Source organism: Odocoileus virginianus, chromosome 13 (assembly GCF_023699985.2).
Source record: "Odocoileus virginianus isolate 20LAN1187 ecotype Illinois chromosome 13, Ovbor_1.2, whole genome shotgun sequence".
NCBI lineage: Eukaryota > Metazoa > Chordata > Mammalia > Artiodactyla > Cervidae > Odocoileus > Odocoileus virginianus.
In genome coordinates, this window is record NC_069686.1 from 2,250,216 (window position 1) to 2,265,576 (window position 15,361).

A 15,361-nucleotide genomic window follows, 5' to 3' on the forward strand; every position below is an offset into this window, starting at 1 on the left:
GCCTGGTCTATAACAGTCTTGCCACCCTTCCCCTCCTCTACATTATCAGGGAAAGACTGAGCATGGTGCTAACTTCCTTAACCATCTAGAAAATTCTTATAAATGTGAAATTGGGCAATGAAAGATTCTGACAACCAAAGGGCTTTTGTAATATGTCTTCCCTCTCTTTCATAAGAAGCAGACTTGCATTGAAGTTGTGCATGCCAGTAACTTTTTTTAAGGAAAGAAATTAGGAAAGAGGATAGATAAATCTAAAAGGCAGATTCAGTTCAGTTCAGTTCAGTTGCTCAGTCATGTCTGACTCCTTGCGACCCCATGAATCGCAGCATGCCAGGCCTCCCTGTTCATCACCAACTCCAGGAGTTTACTCAAACTCATGTCCGTTGAATCAGTGATGCCATCCAGCCATCTCATCCTCTGTCATCCCATTCTCCTCCTGCCCCCAATCCCTCCCAGCATCAGGGTCTTTTCCAATGAGCCAATTCTTCACATGAGGTGGCCAAAGTATTGGAGTTTCAGCTTCAGCATCAGTCCCAGCATCAGTCCTTTCAATGAACACCCAGGATGGATCTCCTTTAGGATGGACTGGTTGGATCTCCTTGCAGTCCAAGGGACTCTCAAGAGTCTTTTCCAACCCCACAGTTCAAGAGCATCAATTCTTGGTGCTCAGCTTTCTTCACAGTCCAACACTCACATCTATACATGACCACTGGAAAAATCATAGCCTTGACTAGATGGGCCTTTGTTGGCAAAGCAATGCCTCTACTTTTTAATATGCTATTTTGGTTGGTCATAACTTTCCTTCCAAGGAGTAAGTGTCTTTTAATTTCATGGCTGCAATCACCATCTGCAGTGATTTTGGAGCCCCAAAATATAAAGTATGATCAGTTACCCTTTATTTCCAGATCATAATGACCCAAACATTCAGAGTTGGGGTAAACACATCTATAAAAGCCATTAGCTCCTGAACAAGCCCTATTCCATACTACTGTCAATCATGTTCACCAGTGTCAGCTGCTCAGCTGTGTCCGACTCTGCAACCCCATGGACTGTGGCCAACCAGACTCCTCTGTTCATTGTATTTCCCAGGCAAGAATACCAGAATGGTTTGCCATTTCCTACTCCTGGGGATCTTCCCCACCTAGGGATTGAACCTGTGTCTCCTGCATCGCAGCCAGATTCTTCACCACTGTGCCACCCAGGCAGCCCCAAGACTTCTTTATGAAGTGTCATTTTACAACTGTATGAAGTGACAGATTTATCCAAGATTATTTTGAAGCTGTTTTTTGTTGTTGTTGTTTTTAACTTTTGAGTGGTTTCCTTATCTTATTGGGCTTTGGAATCAGTTTCTTTTCAGGGGTGTAACATTACAGCTTGCTGACCCTCAGTGAGCTTTCTTTCTGGTTTAGAAAATTCTTCAGTGGAAGTGTCCAAAATCTCTTTGTCTTAGGCTTTCCAAAGATTCTGTCTCCAGGTTCTCTCCGGGTCACGGCACATTTAGACTGGGGGTCTCTGGGCGTGATGGCCCTCAGATGCTTCCTAAAGGCATTGGTGTTCCTTTTGAATTCCAAGGCCAGGACGTATTTTCAGCTCAAGACTCATTTTAAGCCAGGGCGGGTGCGAGCCTCTGGCTGGGCTGGGGCATCCGGCAGATGGTGGCACTTCCGCTGATGGCTCAGCGGCGTCACGTGTGCTGTGATGACGTCTAGCTTGGCCGACAGACACACCAAGGCCGAGAGCAGCTGGTTCCCTTCCGGCGCTCTGCTGACCTCGTGGATGCCGATGGCGTCAATGCTTCCTGACGTCGGCGGGAGTCCATCCTGACGCCTGAAGGTCACCTCCTGTCTTTTCCACCTTCTGCTCCTCACCAGTGTTCACATCCATGCTAATCTTGTTTCCACTTTATTTTTCCAAAGGTGGCTGCTTTTTCCTTCTCTTCCTGTCCACAACCTTCTGAAGCTGGAGGATTTAATTCTGTCTTTCAGGGTCTGCAGTATGAAATTCATATCCTCCCTGGCCAGGGCACCCCAGCCGATGCTGCGCTGGGTTATTCAGCCTTGCCTTCTCAGGTAAAGTCCTCTTCTTCGGCCTGGAGCCCCTCCTTGGCACTAGGGGGCTGCAGCCATTCTGAAAATCAATTCTGTGCTTTGGGCATCAGCTCCATCGTCAGGAGCAGCTGTCACATTCAAAGCAGAGGTGTGGCACAGTTAGAAAGGTGGCAGAGAAAGGTCTTTGTGGACTCCAGCCAGGAAGAGTCCTTTGCCAAGACTGGAAGTGTCAAAGAGGCTCCAGAACAGTCTATCGATGTGCGAGCACAGAGTCCTTGCCTTGGGGTGGGGAAGAGGGAAGGTGCAAAACCACTCAGAGAACACTTTTCATTCTTCTGCATCCTGCGTGCTAAGTCGCCTCACTCGCATCTGACTCTTTGTGACCCTTTGGATTGTAGACCGCCAGGCTCCTCTGTCCATGGAATTGTCCAGGCAAGTTTACTGGAGTGGGTTGCCAGGGGCTCTTCCTGACCCTGGGATAGAACCCACGTCTTCTGTGGCTCCTGAATTCCAGGAGGATTCTTTATTGTTCTTCTGCACTGGGACACTTCCAAGCGGGAAAGTTGGCCCAGGATATCACAAAAGAGTGAGGCCTGATCTCTTAAAAACCCTGAATTTAAGAGGGGAGAGGGGAGGGCTCTGGTGAAGGCCCTCCCAGTCAGTGGAGAAAGAGTTCTAGCTAAACGTTTATTTTTAGAATAGTCTTTGTATCAGTTCAGTTCAATTATCAGTTCAGTGGCTCAGTCGTGTCTGACTCTTTGCTGTCCCATGGACTGCAGGACACCAGGCCTCTCTGTCCATCACCAACTCCTGGAGTTTACTCAAACTCATGTCCATTGAGTCGGTGATTTACTTTAAAATATCTTTTGTTTTTCTTCCCCTTCTTCTCCTCATTCAGGATCTCTCCTTCCCAACATCTACATGGTTTGCTTCCTTGTTTTCTGCAGATCTTTGCTCCAATATCACTGAGTACTTCTTTGACTATCTCATTTAAAATTTCACGTCCTTACCAGCCCTCTGCTATCTCTTTCCTGCTTTATTTTTCTTCTCACCACTTATGATCCTCTGATTGACTATATATTTTACTTACTTTTCTGCAATTGTCTCTTCAACTGGATTATAAATCCCATGAAGACAAGACTTTTGTCTCTTTTGTTCTATCCTGTAACTCCAGCACCTAATACTCAAGTACCAAGAATTAGACATAGTAGATATGCAGTGAATATTTATAAAAATAAATGAATGAATAAATTGTAATCATTTACTTCACTCTGACCTCTTTCTTGAGTGCTACACTTTTTACTCTGGAAATCAGCTCTATAGTCCATCTCTTGCCTGGATCAGCTAACACCCTTCTAGTTTCTTGCCTTCTAGGCTTTCTTCTCTTTACATTTATTCTCTATACTATCTCTTGAGAAATTATTTTTAAGTCCAAATCTTATCCTGTCATGCACCAATTTATGGTTTGCCAATGGACTTCACCACTCTTAGAAGAAAAACCTACATTTTAAGAAGAATCAGATCAGCTTTCCTCATCTCACTTTGCTATCTTAGGTCTAACACTCCAAGTCTTTACTCTGACCATCCTAAACTACTTTGACTTCCTCTAACTCGTCACTTTCTTTTGATCATCACCTATATTCTGCTTGACACACTCTTCTCACAATCCACACTATTAGCCTAACTCTCATATAGCCTTCAGTGTCAGATGCTCTTGCCCTGGGAAACTTTCCTTGAAGGACAAAAAAGCCAGTTGTTCCTCATAAGTGCTTCCTTAGTACTGGCATTTTCTCAAGGCAGTTGTCACATGTTAACATGTGTAACATGTGTTACATGTTTAAATTGATTATTCCTCTGTGCCCTTTGTTGGGGGTCTCAATGCCGTGCAGATGGTCATCTCATTTGTTTCTTTCACATCCAGATCCCTGGAGTTAGCATGGTGCTTAGCTTATGGTATGCATTTGTTATTTGTTGCAAGTAAAAGAGAGAAAGAATGAATTTAAAAAGTGTGGGAAGGGAGGAGGTGGGGGAATTACACTTTATTCTGTATTTAAAAGGAAACTAGCTTAGATTGCCCATGGAGATAAATGTTCTTAAAAATTTAAATTGGATAATAAAAACACATTTAGGGTGCAGCAGAAAATGTTTCAGTGTTATCTTTAAATCACTCTCTTATTTTATTTAACCCAATATGCTTCCCAGGCCATAAAAGTTTCTAAATAAATATCTAGTAAATAACACACTTCCCAAGTCTGGTTCAAAATTGGGAAAGGAGTACATCGAGTCTGTATATTGTCACTCTGCTTATTTAACGTCTATGCAGAGTACATCATGCAAAATGCTGGGCTGGATGAAGCCCGAGCTGGAATCAAGATTGCTGGGAGAAATATCAACAACCTCAGATATGCAGATGACACCATCCTAATGGTAGAAAGTGAAGAGGAACTAAAGATCCTCTTGATGAATGTGGAAGAGGAGACTGAAACAGCTGGCTTCAAACTCAATATTCAAAAAGCACGGCATCCAGTCCTATTACTTCATGGCAAATAGATGGAAAAAAATGGATCCAGTGACGGATTTTATTTTCTTGGGCTCCAAAATCACTGGACAGTAACTGCAGCCATGAAATTAAAAGATGCTTGCTCCTTGGAAGAAAAGCTCTGACAAACCTAGACAGTGTATTAAAAAGCAGAGACATAATTTTGCTGACAAACATCTGTCTAGTCAAAGCTGTAGTTCTTCCAGTAGTCATGTATGGATGCACCCTAAAGAAGGCTGAGTGCTGAAGCAGTCACTCCTAAAGGAAATCCACCCTGAATATTCATTGGAAGAACTGATGCTGAAGCTCCAATGCTTTGGCCACCTTAAGCGAAGAGCCAACTCATTGGGAAAGACCCTGATGCTGGAAACGACTGATGGCAGGAGAAGGGAGTGACAGGGGATGAGATAATTGGATAACATCACCGACTCAGTGGATATGGGTTTGAGCAAACTCAGGGAGATACTGAAAGACAGGGAAGCCTGGCGTGCTATAGTCCTTTGGGTCACAGGTAGTTGGACCCAACTTAGGAACTGAACAACAACAACAAATAACACACAAGACTATTCTTTTTTTCAGCCAGATAAGATGTAATCGGGTTGGATGTGCACAGAATGTTAGTTTAGTAAATTTTTACTCTATTTTAGTGAGAGCATTTAGCATGCTCTCCAGGCCAGGACCTGGTTCACCCAGCTCAGTTCACCATGAAAATGACAGTGACTCCATGGGAAGAATGGAATGGGAGACCTCTCAGAAGCCATTTCCATGTGATGGATTTTTAATCAAGTACTTCTAAACTAACCATAATTTATTATGGACATATTCCTCAAAATAGCAATTAAATTGTTCTATCTTCAAACAACACCAACCCTCAGGCAATCAAGTTCCACAAATTATCAGAAGTATTAAATGTTTTCAGTTGTTGTAACACTACCTATTCAAAAGTTTCCAAGTTGCCTAATACTTCTAATCTTTCCAAACTTCTTGAACCACCCAAACTACCAAATGATTAACTTCCCTGTCATTTTTCCTAACTTTGATCAAACTTTTCTGCTCTTGCCTTTCAAGGGTCCTGAGACAATAATCAAATTCAATCTGCTTGGACCTAGAAGTTTGCTGTAGAGAGGGCCAGGTGGACCCTCAGACATTCACAGCCCAATAAAAGGATTCTCTGTCCATTCATCTCAGATCTGCAACAATAACCACCATGAAACAAAGCTGGAAATGCAGGTGAAGAAAAAGGGTGGAATCAATCTGAGCTTGAAACTGCTGCAAACATCACGTGTACTGATTTTTCCTTGCCAAGGTATTATTACCGTCTTTCAGAGCTCTGCTGAGGATTTGGAATCCATCTCTTTGCTGACTCTACCACATGTTATCATCCTCCTCAGACCGTGAGCTAATGCTGCAGGATAGGCCACCATCTGGTCTCTTTGCAGGACTAAACTCCATCTTCATGCTTAAGATAAGAGTGCTAAAGAGGAACTCCTATTAAGTAGAACTTAAGTACAACTTTCTCTTTCATACCATATTGGCAATATTAAAAACACACACTAAAAAAACCAAGCAATAATAACAACAAAATTTTAAAAATCACAGGAAGAACATTTACATATGAACATTTTATTCCTTGTTTGTTTCATTGTGTTTGTTTTTTGGTCAAATATGGCATCATCCACTAAATGGACATGAGTTTGAGCAAACTCCAGGAGGTAGTGAAGGACAGGTAAGCCTGGTGTGCTGCAGTCCATGAGGTCACAAAAAATTGGACACAGCTGACCGACTGAGCAAGAACAACAAAGGTTCAACTCACATTTTAGTGTAACACTTTACTTGCTGTTCTGCTTACATAAGATATCTATAACAATCATTCCCTAACTGAATAAAGGAGTAAAATGTAGGAGAGAGGGCTTAATAAGTGTTAACCTAAGAAAATGAGAGCTTGTCAAATATGATTTAAAGCCAGATATTGGTTATTAATTCTGTGTGGTAAGTCACTTCAGTCATGTCTGAATCTTTGTGACCCTAAGGACTATATCCCATCAGGTTCCTCTGTCCATGGGATTCTCCAGACAAGAATACTGGAGTGGGTTGCCATACCCCCAGGGGATCGTCCCAATTTTCTGCTTTAACTGCAACAATTAAAATGATTCAATAACAGGTTAGATGTTAATTAACCACAGAACTGTCAATTTACTGCAATGGTGATTCCTAGAAATATGAAATGAACAAGTCTTGGTATGTTAAAGTGAGATCTGAGAAGTGAGACAAATGAATGTGAAATTAAAATATGGCATAACTTGGAAAAGGAATTGATTGAAGTAAGATTTTGAGATGGAAAAAGTATTGAGCAAGTTTGTTATATATGCGCCAGCATCCTGGCTCACTTAGGAGTGAAATAGAAGAAAGGAGAAAGAGTTGTTAAGGAAATGGGTAGTTGAAATAAGAAATGGGCTTCCCAGGTGGCTCGGTGGTAAGGAATACACCTGGCAACGTAAGAGACGCAGAAGACACGGGTTCTGTCCCTGTGTTGGAAAAATTTCCTGAGGAGGAAATGGCAACCCACTCCAGTATTATGGCCTGGGAAATTCCACGGACGGAGGAGCCTGGTCCACTACAACCCATGGGGTTGCAAAAGAGTCAGACATGACTGAGTGATTGAGCATGCACACAAAATTAAAAAAAAGGCAAACCCTATTTTATATCCATAATTTGATTATTATTATTGAATCTCTTCTCATTCTTCAGTTAATTAGTAATCCTTTATAATGAGTGTGTTTCAAGTGGTGCCAAACAGTAGTCCTTGTCTTTATGTTCACAGCTGCTTGGATAACAAATAAAAGTACTCTAACTGAGTTAAGCTCAGAGAAGAGTGAAAAGAGCGGGAGTCAAATTAATAATTAGTAAACAACTGTTGTATTTTCCTCAAGTTCATTTGAGTCAAAACCATCATGTTTTGATTTATGAATTGAACTTTCACAGTAGTTTGAAAAGGCAAGGTGATGGGAAACCTTGAGCAAAGAATGAAGTAAAAGTTATAAGAGAGAGAGAATAACACTTTCTTGACTGTATGCTCTTATATAATTTTGACATTTGAAAGCTCTAATTTTAGTTCAATATATAGGCCATTCATATTTAAAGCTATTAATGTTAAGCTTAGTTTTAAATTTCTACAAATTTTAAATATAAATTAATATAAATGGGAAAGGGAAAAAGTAACTCAAAAACTGAAAGAACACTGAATCAAAAGGACCTAATTGCATTTCAATTGAATATCATAACCACACTATAGGGACAAATAGACAAACTCAACTAGATGCTGCCTATTTAAACTCAAAATATAGGAGATAATAAGTAAGCTTTCCTAATAAGTGTATTAGGAAGTACGAACATCATACAAAATTTAAGAAAATATGAAACAAAAAGTTGCTTGTGATGTGTCTAGTCAGGATAATTAAGAAAAGAAAAAAAAGATACTGAAAAGAAACCAACTGCTCATATTAAGAATGAGAAAGCTGATAATACTACAGATGTTACAATTATTAAAAAGATAAGAAGGTGATATTATGAAAAATTTATGTCAGCAAATTTGAGAATTTGTATTAAGCAAATAATATGAAAAGCACAAATCAAAATGTTTATTCAAGACAAAAACAGGTAACCCAAATGTCATAGGTTTATTTTTAAATATTTAGTTACAGTTAAAATCATTACAGAAATTTTTGCAGCTAAAGTTTATTTCTAGAAAAGCAGTGAATTCTAATAGTAAAGAGGAAAGTAATATTTATGCTACTCTATTTCATTGAGAAAAATACACAGGATGAAATATTTCCCAACTCATTCTATGAAGCTAGTGTTACTATGATCCTAAAACCAGATCAAGATAATACACAAATAAAAAATAGCAAACATATACCTTGTGAATAGGTGCAAAAAAATTTTAACAAAATGATAGCAAATTATATCTGACAATACTTTTAACTGTATAATATACTGACCACCTGGGTTTTAACCAAAGAATGAAAAGTTTTAGAGTTTGGAAATCAATCAGTAGAGTTAACAGTATTAACACAGTAGAAAAAAGAAAAAAAACACATAATTATTACAATAGATGTAGAAAAAGCATATGGCAATATCCAAATCTAGTCCTGACTAAAAACTTTCAGCTTGGTTGAAATAGAAGAGAACTTTCTCAACCTGATGAATGGCTTCTATGGAAAATCTACAGCTAAACTTACACTTAATGAAAAAAAACTGATTATATTGCCCCTAAGATAAGCAAGAGAGAAACACAGTTCCATCTCATTGCTTTTATTCAGCCTTGTGTGGAAGGTTCTAGATAGTGAAGTAAGGTAAGAAAACTAAATGAAAAGCATATAGGTTGGAAAATAAAAACTGGAACTACTGAGTTAAGCATGGTGCAGAATATCAGATAAATATATGAAAACTAATTTTATTCTATATGTTAGCAAGATTAATTGAAAATTGCAATGTAAGCAAAAGCAATATATAATGGCACTAAAATACAAAATGGTGGTGGTGTTTAGTCACTAAGTCATGTCCGACTCTTTGCAAGCCCAAGGACTATAACCTGCCAGGCTTCTCTGTCCATGGGATTCTCCAGGTAAGAATACTGGAGTGGGTTGCCACTTCCTTCTCCAGGAAAATATAAAATACCTAAGGGCAAATCTAAAAACATGTATAAGGCCTGTGTACAGTCAATATAACAAAACTGATAAAAGATTTCTAAGAAAATCTAAATGAATGAAGATATATGCCTGTTTACAAACTGGATCACACACTAATGTTAAGATGCCAGTTCTCCCAAAACTGAGCTATAGATTTAATGCAGTTTCAGTCAAAATTATAGCAGATTTTCTGTCATAGAAACTGGCAGTGTAATTTGAAGTTTTGTACAAATTTGAAGTTTTGTACAAATTTGAAGTTTTGTCTAGAACAGACAAAACAACTTGAAAAAAGATTAAACTTAAATGACTAGGGATATGACTTTAGGACTTATTATAAGTTATAGTAGGCAATATAGTATGGTGATGGTTTGAGGATAAGCAAATTGATGAAATAGAATCCCAATTACAGAAATAGACATACATGTAAATAGTTAACTGATGTTCATCAAAGGTATAAAGTCAATTTCACAAAGAAAGAATATAATTCTTATACTGTACAGGAATAATTGGATATCCATTTATAAAGAAAACAAGCTTTGATACATATTATTCGAGTACTGGGGTTAAGTAAGAATTTGCTGATGCATACTAATGCTAAAGGAATATTCTCACAGATACCATATTGATTTCTTTAAGTACTTAGTTAATGTTTATCTGTAAGTTCCTTCACTAGACTCGGGATCTTTTCTTTTTCCTTCCTTCAAGGTTTATTGAGATAAAACTGATCCACAGGACTATATGAATTTAACATATACAACATATAGATTTGACTACATACATCACAAAATGATTATCAAAATAGGTTTAGTGAACATCTAGCATCTCATAGAGATACAAAAGTAAAGAAATAGAACATGTTTTTTCTTTGTGATAAGAACATTAAGGATTTACTCTCAATGACTTTCATATATAATTTATAACACTGCTGATTATATTTATCATCTTGTGCAGTACATTGTTGTGCTTATTTATAACTGGAAGCTTGTACGCTTTGACTGCCATCCTCCTACTGTGCTTCACCACAACCCATCTCTGCTAGCTACAAATCTGATCTCATTTTTTCTAAGTTTGTTTGCCTTTGAAGTATAATTGACCTACACTATGTTAGTTCTTGTTATAAAACATATTGTTATATATTTAAAAATGGTCACCATATTAGTCTATTTGCCATCCATCACTGTACAAAGATATAACAAAATTATTGGCTGTATTCCCCACATTATACATTTTATAGCTGTAATTCATTTATTTTGCAATTTTAAGTTTGTACCTCTTAATCTCCTTCACCAATTTCTTTCTCTTTCTCTCTATATAAAATATGTATCTTTCTTAATATACAGAAATAAACTCAAATGATGCATAAAGCTAAATGTAACATCAAAGATCATAAATTCACTTGAAGAAAATGAGATAAAATTTTTTGATCCTGTGTTGGGTACAGGTTTCTTTTGTATCAAAGAAATAACTGATAAATGGAATATCATTAAAATTAAGAACTTTGGGTCTTTGAACAACACTGATGAGAAGTTGAAAAGTCACACATGGGGAGAAAATATTTGTAAATCATTCATCTAGTAAGAACCTTTATCTAGAACATATATAGAACTCTCAAAGGTCAATAATAAGACAAGCAACAACCATGTTAAAAAAGCAAAAAATTTGAACACTTTATCAAAGGATATATATAGATTGGAACACACATGTGAAAAGATGTTCAACATCATTTGTCACTGGAGAAACAGAAATTAGAGCAATGAGATAAATCTGCACATATATTAGAAAGTCAAAAATTAAAGTATAGATAAGATGTTGAAGTGTTGACAATGTATAACAACTAAAACTCTCATACATGGTTGGCACAAATGTAAAATAACACAACTGCTTTGAGAAACAATACTTCAGTTTTTTTAATTAAAAAATACCATAGTTATTTCATTCTTAGCTATTTACTCAATGTAAATAAAAGCATATGTTTATACTTGTTCATGAATGTTATTTTTAATAATCCTAAACTAGAAACAATCCATATTTCCAACAACAGATCAATGGATAACAAATTATAGAATTTGACATACAATGGAATAGTACTCAGTAATAAAAAGCAGTGAATTATTGAGCCACTTAGCAGTCTTGATGGATATCAAAATAATCATACTGTGTAAAAGAAGCAAGACTAAAAAACTATATAATATATGATTTCACTTGTATTAAATTCTATAAAATGCAAATTCACCTACAGTGATGTAGAGTAAATAAAAGATTTTCCAGGATAGAGGGGCCGGGGAGGTGCAGAGAGAGGGGTTACAAAGAGACCTAAAGAAATTTTGGGGGTGATTGCTTATTATCTTGATTTTGATAATAGTTTCATAAGTATATACATATATCAAATCTTATCAATTTTAAACTTTAAACATAAGCATTTTATTGTATGTCTGTTATTCCTAATTAAAGTTGTTAAAAAAGAAAAAGAGAAGATGACTACACACAGGTGTAGACAATGGCAGGGGCTGATGGGAGTGATCAACAGACAATGGATTTTTTACAAGAGAGAATGTGGATAACATTCAGTTCAGTTCAGTGTTTCAGTCGTGTCCGACTCTTTGCAACCCCATGAATCACAGCACTCCAGGCCTGCCTGTCCATCACCAACTCCTGGAGTTTACCCAAACTCATGTCCATTGAATCAGTGATGCCATCCAACCATCTCATCCTCTGTCATCCCCTTCTCCTCCCGCCTTCAATCTTTCCCAGCATCAGGGTCTTTACAAATGAGTCAGCTCCTCACATCAGGTGGCCAAAGTATTGGAGTTTCAGCTTCAGCATCAGTCCTTCCAATGAACACCCAGGACTGATCTCCTTTAGGATGGACTGGTTGGATCTCCTTGCAGTCCAAGGGACTCTCAAGAGTCTTCTCCAACCCCACAGTTCAAAAACATCAATTCTTCGGCTCTCAGCTTTCTTTATAGTCCAACTTGGTGGCTCAGATGGTAAAGTGTCTGCCTACAATTCGGGAGACCTGGGTTTGATTCCTGGGTCGGGAGAAGGAAATGGCAACCCACTTCAGTACTCTTGCCTGGAAAATCCCATGGATAAGGAGCCTGGTAGGCTACAGTCCATGGGATCGCAAAGAGTCGGACACGACTGAGTGACTTCACTTCACTTCACTTCTCACATCCACACATGACCACTGGAAAAACCACAGCCTTGACTAGACGTACCTTTGTTGACAAAGTAATGTCTCTGTTTTTTAATATGCTGTCTAGGTTGGTCATAACTTTCCTTCCAAGGAGTAAGTGTCTTTTAATTTCATGGCTGCAATCACCACCTGCAGTGATTTTGGAGCTCCCCAAAATGAAGTCAGCCACTGTTTCCACTGTTTCCCTATCTATTTGCCATGAAGTGAATGGACCGGGTGCCATGATCTTAGTTTTCTGAATGTTGAGCTTTAAGCCAACTTTTTCACTCTCCTCTTTCACTTTCATCAAGAGGCTTTTTAGTTCCTCTTCATTTTCTGCCATAAGGGTGGTGTCATCTACATATCTGAGGTTATTGATATTTCTCCCAGCAATCTTGATTCCAGCTTGTGCTTCCTCTAGTCCAGCGTTTCTCATGATGTACTCTGCATATAAGTTAAATAAGCAGGGTGACAATATACAGCCTTGACATACTCCTTTTCCTATTTGGAGCCAGTCTGTTTTTCCATGTCCAGTTCCAACTGTTGCTTCCTGACCTGCATACAGTTATTCATACATTAAACAAAGTTAAGCACACAGGTGCCCTAGGGACAGGATCATACATTGACTAGGGAGAGAGACCCCTCCCATGGGCACTCTGCTTTGGAGGGCTCACATAAGCAAACACACAATAAACAAATGTATCTGTTTATAATATGAAAGCCTAAGAAGTTAGATCCTTCCCTAACAGTTCATATTGAAAGAATTTGTCTTAAAATTCTAATTAATATAAAAACTTAATGACTTAAAAAGAAAAGACTTTTATGACATTTAGGCAACCTGCACAGTCTCCAGGAATAATACCCCAAGCACCATCCTCACTTGAGGCACCAGCCACACATCTGGAGACCCCAGGGCCACCTGCACTTTGAACCAACTTGACTACAAGTTCAGGTGTCCCAGAACCCCACTGAAGTTTGAGAATTTGCTAGATAGCTCACAGAATGTGATCAAGCACTATACTTACAATTATACGATTTTTTTAAGTGAAAGTATATAAATTTGAACTAACTGAAAAAGAGGCACACAGGTCAAATCTGGGAGGGTGTTGACCATGAAGTCCCCGATGTCCCCATGGACAGTGTGATGGTGCGATGGTGTTGCAGTGTGATGCTGCTCAGAGTGTTTCAATCAGAAAAGTTCAGTCTAGTCTTTGGTGTACAGACTCTTAACTGAAACTCACATACCATCCATATGGGTGATCCTTTAGACTCCAGTGCACCCTTCATTCCAGAGGTTTAGCCAATATCTTTAGTGTCCAGTTTTCTCTTGAAAGTCCAAACTCATATAGTGTGGTCTAAAGCCCCCTTCATGAATTACATTGTTGGGCTGTCTGGTGACCAAAGCCTCTGATAACAAAGATGTGCTTATCAGCAACACATTCTTGTAGCTAGGAATCACTTCCCAGTAGCTAAGGACAAAGACCAGACCTCCATTTGGATAAAGTTAATTCTTCACTACAGTAAGGAATGCATGGACTTCTGTCACTCAGGATTCAGTACTTGGCACCATGGCAAAGCAACCCAAACAATGCTTACTCTGAGCACCCACAGTCTATGAAATAAAGCCATTCTGACCCCTAGGATCGTCTTCTGCTTCCCTTGCCCAATGTTCAGAAACTAAAGTCAATCCAGTCCTAATCCTGTGAAAATTTTAGTTTGTGTGAGGCTAAAGTTGGGAACTGACAGTGCTTACAAGTGCCCAGAGGATTTGAGTGATAGAACTGCTTGCACAAGAGAAAAGATAAATTAACGCATCATATGCTTCCATTAAAAGAGCATCATTACCATAGATTCTTGCCTAATGAGGCATACTTTCCCAATGGTGTTAATATCTATTTTATTTTGCTTTTCTTTTTGTTCCATTCTGTGGTTTTGGAGACACTTGCAAATTAGCATGATATTCATGGGTATTGCTCATGACAATGAAGGGATACTGTGTAATTTTAAACAACTGACTTATTACTGTTTTGCAATATTAAACATATTAGTTTTACTTTTTTCTGGGACCTGCATGCATGCCAAATCACTTCAGTTGTGTCTGACTCTTGCCACCCTATGGACTGCAGCCCTCCAGGCTCCTCTGTCCATGGAATTCTTCAAGGCAAGAGTATTGGAGTGGGATGCCATTGCTTTCTCCAGGGGATCTTCCCTACCCAGGGATCAAACAGGCGTCTCTACGTCTCCTGCATCAACAAGCAGTTTCTTTACCACTGGAGTTACCGAAAAAGCCCCTTTCTAGGACCTAGCCAAAGCATAATAGAAATATATTAGTTCTTCGAATTGGCAACTAGATGGACATTAAGTAGTATAACAGTATTTAATTAAGTTTTATGACAAATTTAGCTTGATGTAAATACTTTTGATTCACATTTTTTCTATTTGCTGACTATAATTGTATTTGCCTCTAATTTCTAATAGATAATTTAAAATAATTTAGAAAAATAATGTTTTGGAAAAATACATAAGTATAATTTAATCATTTTGATGTTTTATATTTGCTTTTTTAATAGTTTCATTTTTATATATTTTTAAGATTACCATATAATAACATTATGCTAAAATGAAAATAAATAAAAGCAAATGCTTTGGACTAAATGTCTGCACATTTATTGTATTTTTATTTTATTTTTTCTCCAAAAATTTCAGGTCATCAACAGAATGCCTACATGCAGAGTAATAATCAATTCCAGTCATCTTTGTTATTATTTCGACTTTCAATATATACAAATAATACAATATGCAAATAAAGAAATATAATATGCAAATAAAATAATATAAAAATAAAGAAAAAAAGAAAGCTGAGAGCTGAAGAATTGATGCTTTTCAACTGTGGGGTTAGAGAAAACTCTTG

General features: G+C 38.0%; 1 pseudogene; it reads right to left on the minus strand.

Moving 5' to 3' along the window:
* Positions 1–1,301: 1,301 nt before the first annotated feature.
* The window catches only part of LOC110130123 (ribonuclease P protein subunit p38-like), a 72,348-nt pseudogene continuing 58,288 nt past the window's right edge, over positions 1,302–15,361 (minus strand).